The 12,288-nt window shown below is 40.9% G+C and overlaps 1 protein-coding gene across 2 annotated transcripts in view; it reads left to right on the forward strand.

Moving 5' to 3' along the window:
- Positions 1-12,288, forward strand: part of LOC126212916 (ankyrin repeat and protein kinase domain-containing protein 1-like) — a 146,801-nt gene that overhangs the window by 2,145 nt on the left and 132,368 nt on the right. For both annotated transcript variants that reach the window (XM_049940425.1, XM_049940427.1), the window contains exon 2: positions 6,894-6,959. The gene's annotated coding sequence lies outside the window, so the exon portion shown is untranslated. The remainder of the gene's footprint in view (positions 1-6,893; positions 6,960-12,288) is intronic.

Here is a 12,288-nt window from a genome sequence, read left to right on the forward strand (position 1 = left end):
TATACCTGTGGCCTTTCTACCTTTATCTAACGTGGAGCATATTTTTTTGGATAAACTCATTTATAGCATTCGCAGTGCTTTTACCCTGTTGGAATCCGAACTGGTTTTTAAAAATTATATCATTTACAGTAAGAAAGTTATTAATTTGTTTTGCTGCAATCTTTTTAAACACTTTAGAGAAGACCGGCAAGAGAGAGATAGGCCGGTAATTCCCCATATCTTCTGTCGATCCTTTCTTGAATAGAGGTTTGATCTCACCATATTTCAATACCTCTGGAAAGCATCCCTGTTCATAAGATTGATTTATAATAGTTGACAGTGGTTGGGAAATAATATCGTACACATACTTGATTACAGATGTTGTTATTTCATCCCACCCATGTGAGGTTTTGTTTTTTAGAGACAGTATTTCCTTTTCCACATCCCTTTGGGTTATTTTTTCAAGTTGTTTAAAAGATGTGTTCTGGCTGTTTTCCAAATTTGTGATGCCCTGATAGAATGTCATATCCACATCCGATCTTACTACGTTTAGGAAGAATTCATTGAAACAACTTGACATCTGAACAGGGTTTACTAAAATTTCATTTTCATGTCTAATTTTCAAAATCTCATGAAATTTTACTTTGGCTCCTAGTTCAGACTTAACAACTGACCACACTGCTTTTGTCTTATTTCTGTGTTCTCGTATGAATTTATTATTTGCCATGTTTTTAGCTGCCGCTACAACTTTCCTAAATACAGCTTTATACTGTTTGACATAAATAACAAAATCTGGATTTCTGTTTGATTTTAACTCATTGTGGAGCTCTCTCTTTCTGGCACTAGAGATCTTTATTCCTGTTGTAATCCATTTGAGTTTACCATTAACTTTCTTTTGCTTATATCTACGAGGAAATGATTCATTGAATACCTCTAAGAAACAATTTAAGAATTTGTCATAGTTTATCGAGCTTGAACTATTGTAGTCTACAGGCCAGCTTATTATACTTAATTTACTGCGGAATAAATCCATTTTACTTTTACTGAGATCCCTTTTTATACACACTTCTGGAGGCTTTAGGTTATTTGCTTTTGGGAGCTCAATAAACAGAGCTGAGTGATCTGAAATATCCAAGTCTAAGCAGTATTTGTGCTTATTTCCACTGTCAAATTTGTAGTTAGTAATAATATTATCAATGCAGGTCACTGATCTGCTGTTTTCCCTAGTGCCTTCAGAAAAATTTAGCTTGAAACCAGATTTCTGAATTAAGTCACGAAATTTTGTGGAATCATTGCTTTCAACTAAGACATTTAAGTTGAAGTCTGCTGCTATAACAACTTTTTTCTTACTTTCTTTCTGGAGTTTTTCCAGGAGGCATTCGAATTTGGTTAAAAACACTTTTGTTACCGCAAATCCAGGAATTCTGTAGATTGCTATAACCAATGTATTCAGATCACTCAGCTCTACAGAGCAACTTTCAAACACGCTCTCTTCATTTAAATAATTAAAACTATCTCTTACTGTATAACTTATGGAAGAATTGACAAGAATGCAGGAGCCTCCACGAGATTTGCTTATTCTACAAAAGCTAGCAGCTACCTTAAAATTATTAAAACTATTTAGTACTTTTATACTATCTTCTGTTAACCAGTGTTCATTTAGGCAGATTATTTTAATATTTACGGATTCTGAAAGCAGAATTTTTAGTTCGTCGATTTTTGAGAATTTACGATTTGGTAGTTCTGCCCCTAAGCCATTTATATTCCAGTGCATCAATAGATCATTTTTGCTTTTAGTTATTTCACGTGCATCCTTTGTTTGGTACCTAAACTTTTTATTTTCAGTTTGAATTTTTTCTTTGTCACCCCTATCACAATGAATTAGTTTCCCTTGCTTCTTAGGACTTTACACACGTCTATGAACATTTTACTTAGGTTCACAGAGCCTAATCTATTCAAGTGCAGGCCGTCTTTTCCCAGACACTTGCAGTTTAAGAATTTGTTTGTGTCAATGAATACTGCACCGAGTCTGTTGCACTGTTCCCTAATGCCGGTATTTAGCCTGTTGATGTAAGTATCACTTACCGATCTTCGATGAATAATTCCACTAATTACCAGCCTGGATGTTGTTTTGGCTGAACCATTTCATAACACTAGTTAATGTCTCAGATAATGTTATCTGTAATATTTCTGGTGTCTTCCCACTGACTAAAATGCTTGTGTCATCTGCAAACTGGATAGTAGTGCTATGACACTGTTTGGTTAATGCTAGGCCAATTACATATGTCAAAAATAGGATGGAACTCAGCACTGCAGGATCAGTGGGAAGTCACCAAGAAGTGTTACCGACTATACTATCTGAGATGCCAACGGCATTGCGGTGGGGGTAACACGGTTTCCCACGAGGTCACCACAGTTAAGCAATGTTGGGCTTGGCTAGCACTTGAATGGACCACCAATTGAGTCTGCTGAGTGTTGTTGGCAAGTGAGGTGCACTCAGCCCTTGTGAGGCAAATTGGGGAGGTACTTGTTTGAAAAGTAATGGCTCTGGTCACAAAAACTGACAATGGGTGGGAGAGTGGTGTGCTGACCACATGCCCCTCTGTATCCGCATCTGGTGATGCCTAAGAGCTGAGAATGACATCATGGCCAGTTGTGCCTTCAAGGCCTGTTCAGACTAAGAAAGTTAAAGTTAGTTGTATAAAACACATTCTTTATCACTTACAAAAATATTGTGTAAATATGACTACTTGCAGCATGTAGATTGTAATCATTAACATTAGTTCCAGTTGTAATTTTCTAGCTAAAATGGTTTAATTATAAGTCAAAGCTGAAAAAAATGTGTCCATTAATGTAAACATGAGGATATATTGGCACTGACCTGTCCAACATTTGATGTGCTGTACTGTGGATGTAAGTACAATACAAATCCTGCCATACAATAAACCCCATCAGTATTTATACGAACTTTCAATAAGTGTTGTCTATAGCCCGTATGCAAACATAAATGTGTAGGCGATATTTAAGTAAAGGCAACTGTCGGCAGCACAAATGTTTTCCTTGAAAATTTATATCATGACTGTAAACTCAGTACAAAAATAAATACTGTCTTCTTTGATGATCAGAGATAGTAAAATGATTCCCCAAGCACCTTGCAATTAACATTTTGAACTCGGTTCATATGCTAGAAAATGTGTATGAAAGTTATCAACTTTTTATCAGTTTGAAAAGCCTACACAATTATAAATATAAACAAATATAGACACACACCCCCATACTAAACCACACAAAATAACAAAAAAAACAGACAACACAAAACTCCCCAAACTCCACTAAACACAATATCCTCAGGAATTAGACACATCCCTTGACCTATATAGCTCAACAGCAGTCCCAATCCCACAAATTGGAATCTTAACACTTCCCTTGACCTATATAGCTCAACAGAAACTCCCGATACAACAGCCACAACCACACATTGTAATGGAACATTTCCCTCGACCCCAACACACAACAAATACACTAAGAACAAGAAAAATAAAAACTTACTACCACAAAGTTCCTGTGGTCGGCCACCATAATCGCACTCTGGCACACACACACACACACACACACACACACACACACACACACACACACACACACACACACAAAATCGCAAACCAACGAAAAAATACACAACCAAAACAAAGGCCCAACCCACGCACACCCTATCCCCCCAACCCAACCTCCCCCCTCACCCCACAATAAAATACCCATAAACAAAAACCAAATGCAAAATCTCAATCACACACTACAACTCAACAAAACCTGCAACAAAATAGATCCTCCACAACTAAATCACAAACCAACTCACTCCCCTCCCCACCCCCCCACAAACAGTACCCACAAATAACCCCCCCCCTCACTGAGCCACAGCCACCCCCCCCCCCCCCCCAAACCACCCTAACTAACCACCTTCGGCCTGTACATCTTACTAATAGCCCTTAAAACAGAAATACTCGTCTAAATGAGACTGAAGGTTGGAAGAGCACCTCTTCCCCCTCCCAAGAACTGACTTAACAGTCCCCCACATCCCATCTATAGTATTCGTACAAGCCCCCGTCTCATAATTTCGTGTCTGCCAAAGCCTTTCTTCTTGTGACTGGAGACTTGTGCCACCCAGTCGCCCAACGGCCAGTTCTGTGGGTTGGCTGCAGGTTGCTCCAGATGGGTGTAATTTTGTACAGTGATTGTGGGATTTAAAACTTAGCACCAGAAACTAGTCCTCATGCTAAACAAATAATAATGAGAAGAAGAATGCAAACACAAATTTCCTTCACTTGCCATTTGTGTTTGAAGCAGGTCATAAACCCTCACATTTTACATTTTGAGAGACTACAATGCACTAGTGTTGTTGTCTAGTTTTTGTAACCTTTTGTTAAGAATACAGTTAGTAAGAGCGGGTTGGTAAATGTAAATGTGCATGCGGCTAGGCTGTCCTATAAGGTAGACTGGCAGTCTTGTGCAAGTATTTTTAGTTGACGCCACTTTGGCAATTTGTGTGTCAGTGAGAATGAAATGAAGAACAAGACAACACGACACCCAGCCCCGAGCAGAAAAAAATCTCTGGCCTAGTTGGGAATCGAACCCGGGCCGCTCGCGTGGAATTCTGCATCACTGACCACACAGCTATAATGGCAGATGGTTGGTAACCATTGCTTACAACTATTGTTTTGATTGTGTCTATTTGTTCAAACTCAGTGGAACTGAAAGCAAACAGTGAATCATGACATGGAAAGCAGCATTTATTTGTTTATTTTCTGAGAGGGGAGGGGGGGGGGGGGGAGACAAGTTCAGGACACTGACAAAGCTGGAATGTTGGGGACCTGTGTGTATTTGTGCGTCCACTGTATGTTTTTAATTAGAAGCTTTGCATGTTGTTGTCAATATTAATGTCTCGGTTGTTGATGGATATACTTCCTATTTCTGTGTATGTTCTTGCAGTCCTCATTCGTATTTCTCAGAAAAGTTTGCAGTATTCTGATTGTTCCTCTCTACGTATGTACCAGTAGCAGTGTATCTCACATTTGACTAGCGGTTACAGTTTAAGTAGTAGTCTTGAAACTGTTCATGGAAATTTCTGCTAGCAGTGGAGGTAACTAACTCATCTGTTTCTTGGTAGAATGCATTTTGGAAACAAAAACATTTTTTCCTTGTATAACTCCACAAAATCCATAAAGTTTGCCTGTTTTGTTGGATTAATATGCTTTTTCTGCAAATCCACTCATTAACTGGAATATTGCAAAACTTATTTAGTAAAAGTATACTGTTCTTAATACTGTGTTATGCTTTCAGGTTCATTGGTTTTGCATCTCAACTTGAGCTTTTCTTCCCATATTGAGCACGGATTGCTGCAGACACTGATAGGACTGGACAGCTGTCTTCAGCAAGATTAATTAAATCTAAAATAATGGCGCAGAAGCATTCACCTTTATTGTGGATCATATTTCAGTCTCTCAAAAGGTGCTGGTGCATTTATTAATAATATTTTGCACTGGTTCCCTAAATGCCTTTGTGGTATTTTTATTCAGGTTCTGCAGTTTCTCAGTCTTAAGGAAATCTTCCCTCTTTTTCAAATAATCTGTTTTGTCTAAAAGCATCGTTGTCCACTTTTGTCACTACTAAACCACTATTCTACTTTCTCTCTCAACTCTCAGAGAGTTACCAGCCCACTTTTGCTGACAGTATTCTGAATAAGTAAATAATAATAATAATAATAAAAAAAATCCACAAATGTTGTGCTTACAAGATCATTTTGATAAAGGGTGGCTCGTACTGCACGAGGAGAACAGGTGAAGCAGTGTCCACCATAGTTGGAGAACACAACAAAAGCTGGAGGCTTTGTCTGAAGACCAGACCCAGTTGTGTAGTAGGGGTAGAAATATGCAGTCTGAGTAAAAAGGCCAGAAACTGCCTCTGCCTGAAGTACTACAGATCTAAAGGCACTACAAGGACGAACCTGAACAGGTACTGAACAAGCAGACTCACTTGCTATTCCTCACTCAGTGATGCTATCACACCTGCAGATTACCCCATCCAATTTTTTTGGATCGATTTACCATTTAGTTACTAATGGTTTTGACTGTATTATTTCACATATCCAGCATTAGCAGTTATTTGTTGTTCATATTTGTACCTTTTTGGACATCATCATCTTAGTCAGTAGTGTTAGACAACAGGCTGATAACCCGAAACACAAATTGAAAAAATAATTACAGAATGCGGTGGCCAAAAATGTGTTTTTTTTTCCACAATGTTCTAAACCAGCATGTGTATGTGCTGTATGTATTTATTCTGAAAGTAGTTCTTAAATTTGTATGTATAATTTGTTTACCAGTTGAAGGTGACTGTGCTTACAGAATACATTGCACAGAACAATATTTCCTTACTTTCTTTCAAGCAGTGCGTGTGTGCCTGCGTATATTTTTTCCACATGTCCCTGTAATTACAGTTGTGGCATAAAACATACCAATTTCTTGGTGCAGGTAAAAGATTGTGCGTGCCACACAACACATCATTCTACTAGTGGTCAGTGGCTACATCTCCTCGGTATTGTTTATTGTTCTTATCTTAGAATTTATAGTGTGTTATATTTAAAGAGCAAATGGATGTGCAGTGTACTACAGTGGCCAGTCATGACAAAGAAAAATGGTGGGACTGAACGCTAGAGAAGGAAAGGACTTATACTGCAAGCACCCATTAAATTTTTGGATTGGAAAGCCCAGTAGCTTGAGCAATATTCTTTTTTGTTCACCTGTGTGATTTTCAGTTTTATTGGCATATACTGGCATGTTAACACTTATTTGTCCTGTAGATTATAGCTGCTGCTGTATAGACAATGCCCAATATTGACTGTAAATTTTATGTTACAGGTTGATCTGTATCCTCACACATTCATTATGAATATGAGACAGGAGCCAGAGGATTATGAGAATGAGGTAATGTTTCAGTTGATATCACTAAAATATATTTCCTATATTTAATGTCATTAATCACTGCTTTTACTGCAATGGGTAATTTACATAATCATGATTACAGTTTACTTTTTTGGCCAGCTGAGTTTATCTTCTTGCAGTAGAGAAAAGATTCAGAGTAGCATATCTGATTGCAGAGTATCAAATAAAATAACACAGCTTGTATCCACTTCACCCCATCTACATTATGTGATCAAAAGTATCCAGACTCCCCCAAAAATATACATTTGTCATATTAGGTCCATTGTGCTGCCACCTACTGCCAGGTACTCCATATCAGCAACCGCAGTAGTCATTAGACATCCTGAGAGAGCAGAATGGAGCACTCTGCGAAACTTGTGGCCTTCAAATGTGATCAAGTGATTTGGTGTCACTAGTCATATATCTGTACCTGGGATTTCCACACTCATAAACATCCCTAGGTCCACTGTTTCCTATGTGCTAGTGAAGTGGAAATGTCAAGGGATACGTACAGCACAAAATCGTACAGGCTGACCTTGTCTGTTGGTTGACAGAGACCACCGACAGTTGAAGAGCCTCATAATGTGTAATAGGCAGACATCAGTCCAGACTGTCACACACGAATTCCAGACTGCACCAGGATCCACTGCAAATACTAAGACAGTTAGGCGGGAGGTGAGAAAGCTTGGATTTCATGGTCAAGCGGCTACTCGTAAGCCACACATTCTGCCGGCAAATGCCAAATGATGCCCCACTTGGTGTAAGGAGGGTAAACATTGGACGATTGAACAGTGAAAAAACGGTGTGTGGAGTGACGAATGATGGTACACAATGTGGCGATCCGATGGCATGGTCCGGGTATGGCGAATGCTCGGTGAACATCATCTGCTAGCGTGTGTAGTGCTAACATTACAATTTGGCGGTGGTGGTGTTATGGTGTGGTCGTGTTTTTCATGGAGGGGGCTTGCACCCATGTGGCACTATCATGGCATAGGTCTACATTGATGTTCTAAGCACCATCTTGCTTCCCACGGTTGAAGAGCAATTCGGGGATGGCGGTTGCATCTTTCAACACGATCGAGCACCTGTTTATAATCCACAGCCTGTCGCAGAGTGGTTACATGACAATAACGTTGCTGTAATGGACTGGCCTGCACAGAGTCCTGACCTGAATCCCGTAGACCACTTTGGAATGTTTTGGAATGCTGACCTCCGACATAGACAGTGGCTAGCACTTTTCCTCTGAAGGTGCATTGGGTTTCTTCCACCATCTTTAGATATTGGGCCTTTGCTCTTCCGCTCACTGAAACTACAAAATTTCTGGGACTTGTGATTGATAGGAAACTTTTTTGGTCATCTGACGTGTCTTACCTGGCTGCTCTCTGTACCTGGCCCCTCAATCTTCTGTGTCCTAAGCGGTACTTCCAAGGGGAGCGGATTGGACCACCCTCCTCCATTTGCAATGGTCCCTTGCCCAGCCAAAACTACACTATGGGTATTTCTTTTACACATCTGCACATCCATCCATTTTCTGCCCTCTAAATACAGTTCACCGTCGTGATACCCATTTGACCACTGGCACCTTTTACACTAGCCCAGTTGAAAATCTCTCTGCAGAAGCTGCCGAGCTACCGCTGTCGTACTGGCATGATGTTTTACCAGCAGATACGCCTGCCGTTTGTCTGTCATTCCTGGCCACCCATCATATGCCTCCTCCTTCATGACTCCTGTGACTGTCAGGGTGGGGACACCTCCCTCTTCTCTGTAACCCCCTGGAGTTCGCTTTCATCATTTGCTCTGGCAGCTTAATTTCACACTACCTGCCAGTTTCCCCAATGGGTGTGAACCCTTCACCACCTTACTAGTACCTTCCGCCGCGGAAGTACCGAATACGTGCCAGAACAAATGGACGTGGTCAGCCCATAGGGGGCTCCGCCTCCGCGGCAGCTATTCCGCACAGCGGCTCTCGCACAGCGAGGGCACCGCTGCTACGCCACGTGCGGACAGCAGCCAATAGCCGCTCCCTCCAGTTTCGTATATAGGGACCCGCTCTGCCCTAGTCCAGCCAGTCTGGTACTCACTCTGGATTTCGTTTCTATCTCAGCGGTACTGCATTCAGGTCGTTGCTCATTGTGACATTTGCCTGGCTCTGGTTCCGAGTGGATTTACTGTTGGTGTTTGGTGTTGTGGTTTCCACAAGCCTCCATTGTTTATCTCTTCCTTGTTGTGTCGGTCACAGTCAGTCGTGGTCGGTTGGTGTCAGTTGTCGTTGGTCTGTCGTCCGACTCGTCCTTGTGTTTACTCAGTGGTGCGTGCTCCACCGCCGGTGGCTTCCCCCCCCCCCCCCCCCCCCCCCTTGGCAGCTCCGATCCGCAGCCCAAGGCGTTCCCGCAGATGGTTTTGGTTACAACAACCTTGGATTCATGTGGTGGCTCGTGCTCACCTTGGACTCCATTCGCTTCCTAAAGAAACTACTCCAGATTCAATCTATCGCTGTAAGTTTCTCAGCCTTCAGTTGGAACTTAGCGATTGTATCTTTGTGTACACTGATGGCTTTTAGTTGACCCTGTGTGCTGTACACCGTCCATCCCTTAGTGCGACGGGTTCAAGAAAGTTTCCACCTGCTCGCTCTTGATGGATCCACCGTGATGTTTATGTGGGTCCCTTTTGTCAGTCTGATGGGAAACGTGGCTACTGACGCTGCTGCCGAGGCCTCGGTCCATCTAGTTCTTCCGTTCCTTCCGATTATCTCCGTGTTGCCATCTGTGAGCAGGTGGTATCACTTTGACATCATCACTGGTTTTCCCTACAGGGAAACAAGCTCCAGAGCATTAAACCTCTCCCAGTGGCTTAGTCGTCTTCCTCGCAGCTGTCTCACTGTGAGCAGCTCATTTTAGCTAGGTTGCATATTGCGTACTGTTGGTTTAGCCATTTGTTAAGTGGTGATCCCTTACCACTTCGTGCTCATTGTCGTCAACCTTTGACGGTTTGCCATTTCCAGACTGAATGCCCTTTTTTAGCCACTAACATTCTAATGTATGTTTGCTGTCCGAGTTAGCAGTCATTTTAGCAAATGATGCCTGGGCTGTGAACCAGATTTATTTTTTATCAATTGTAGCAGTATGGCAAAGGACATGGTTCCTAAGGCATATTTTGTGGCTCTTCCTCCAAGAGGAAGTCCTTCTTAGCTATCTTTCCTTTCATTGGTTGGGCTTAACATGTGGTCATTTTTAGCTCCTTTTTCATATTAATATTCTAATGTTCTGACATGGGCATGTATGACCTTAGTTGTTTTTACACCCTAAAACAAAACAAATGCGCATGCTTGCACCCTCTTACACAGTTTCAACCATAGGCTGTTTAAAGTACTGAGATACATTTGTAAACACATGGGTCATAAAAAGTCTGTGATGGCAAGTTTTGGTATACTTGACTCTTTCTACAGACCCTGAGCCTAGTATTTGTGTCGTGGGTATAATTAAAGTGTTATAACTAACTACACGAGGTTGTGGTTTATAACAACTTTGAAACAGATGGCTTTTGAATTCTGGTGTCCAGGTACTCTTTTATTCTTTGTGACAGAGTATGGCACTATTGCGAAACCTTCCCTTACCTCACCACCATCTCTCAGATCAGGATGTCAAAAACTGATTTCAACTTCATAAATGTGCACCTCGAATCTGAGGAGCCAGAAGCTTAGAAAAATATCAGTATTAGCAGGAGATGGTGACATCCCTTGTACACCACCATTGACATGGGTCCTGTTCCATTCCTTTCAGACCAGACATCAATTAATGAACCCAAAAAGAAAGAGTTATTGCCTATGTTTTGTAATTTTGGATTAATAATATGTATTTTACAGAGAACTATGTGTGTCAAATTTGTAAGTGTATCTAAAACTTATTTATAGATTTTTTTTCTCCATTCAAACTTCTGTTGTTAGTGTCATGCACTTGTTTAAACTCGTATAACTTGAGTTCCATTGTTCCTCAAGAGTTTTAATGTTCCCCTCCTGTTGTTGTTGTGGTCTTCAGTCCTGAGACTGGTTTGATGCAGCTCTCCATGCTACTCTATACTGTGCAAGCTTCTTCATCTCCCAGTACCTACTGCAACCTACATCCTTCCGAATCTGCTTAGTGTATTCATCTCTTGGTCTCCCTCTATGATTTTTACCCTCCACGGTGCCCTCCAATGCTAAATTTGTGATCCCTTGATGCCTCAAAACATGTCCTACCAACCAATCCCTTCTTCTAGTCAAGTTGTGCCACAAACTTCTCTTCTCCCCAATCCTATTCAATACCTCCTCATTAGTTACGTGATCTACCCACCTTATCTTCAGCATTCTTCTGTAGCACCACATCTCGAAAGCTTCTATTCTCTTCTTGTCCAAAATAGTTATCGTCCATGTTTCACTTCCATACATGGCTACACTCCATACAAATACTTTCAGAAACGACTTCCTGACACTTAAATCTATACTCGATGTTAACAAATTTCTCTTCTTGAGAAACGCTTTCCTTGCCATTGCCAGTCTACATTTTATATCCTCTCTACTTCGACCATCAACAGTTATTTTACTCCCCAAATAGCAAAACTCCTTTACTACTTTAAGTGTCTCATTTCCTAATCTAATTCCCTCAGCATCACCCGACTTAATTAGACTACATTCCATTATCCTCGTTTTGCTTTTGTTGATGTTCATCTTATATCCTCCTTTCAAGACACCGTCCATTCCGTTCAACTGCTCTTCCAAGTCCTTTGCTGTCTCTGACAGAATTACAATGTCATCGGCGAACCTCAAAGTTTTTACTTCTTCTCCATGAATTTTAATACCTACTCCGAATTTTTCTTTTGTTTCCTTTACTGCTTGCTCAATATACAGATTGAATAACATCGGGGAGAGGCTACAACCCTGTCTCACTCCTTTCCCAACCACTGCTTCCCTTTCATGCCCCTCGACTCTTATAACTGCCATCTGGTTTCTGTACAAATTGTAAATAGCCTTTCGCTCCCTGTATTTTACCCCTGCCACCTTCAGAATTTGAAAGAGAGTATTCCAGTTAACATTGTCAAAAGCTTTCTCTAAGTCTACAAATGCTAGAAATGTAGGTTTGCCTTTTCTTAATCTTTCTTCTAAGATAAGTCGTAAGGTTAGTATTGCCTCACGTGTTCCAACATTTCTACGGAATCCAAACTGATCTTCCCCGAGGTCGGCTTCTACCAGTTTTTCCATTCGTCTGTAAAGAATCTGCGTTAGTATTTTGCAGCTGTGACTTATTAAACTGATAGTTCGGTAATTTTCACATCTGTCAACACCTGCTTTCTTTGGGAT

The sequence above is a fragment of the Schistocerca nitens genome, chromosome 11 (assembly GCF_023898315.1).
Source record: "Schistocerca nitens isolate TAMUIC-IGC-003100 chromosome 11, iqSchNite1.1, whole genome shotgun sequence".
Classification (NCBI taxonomy): Eukaryota; Metazoa; Arthropoda; class Insecta; order Orthoptera; family Acrididae; genus Schistocerca; species Schistocerca nitens.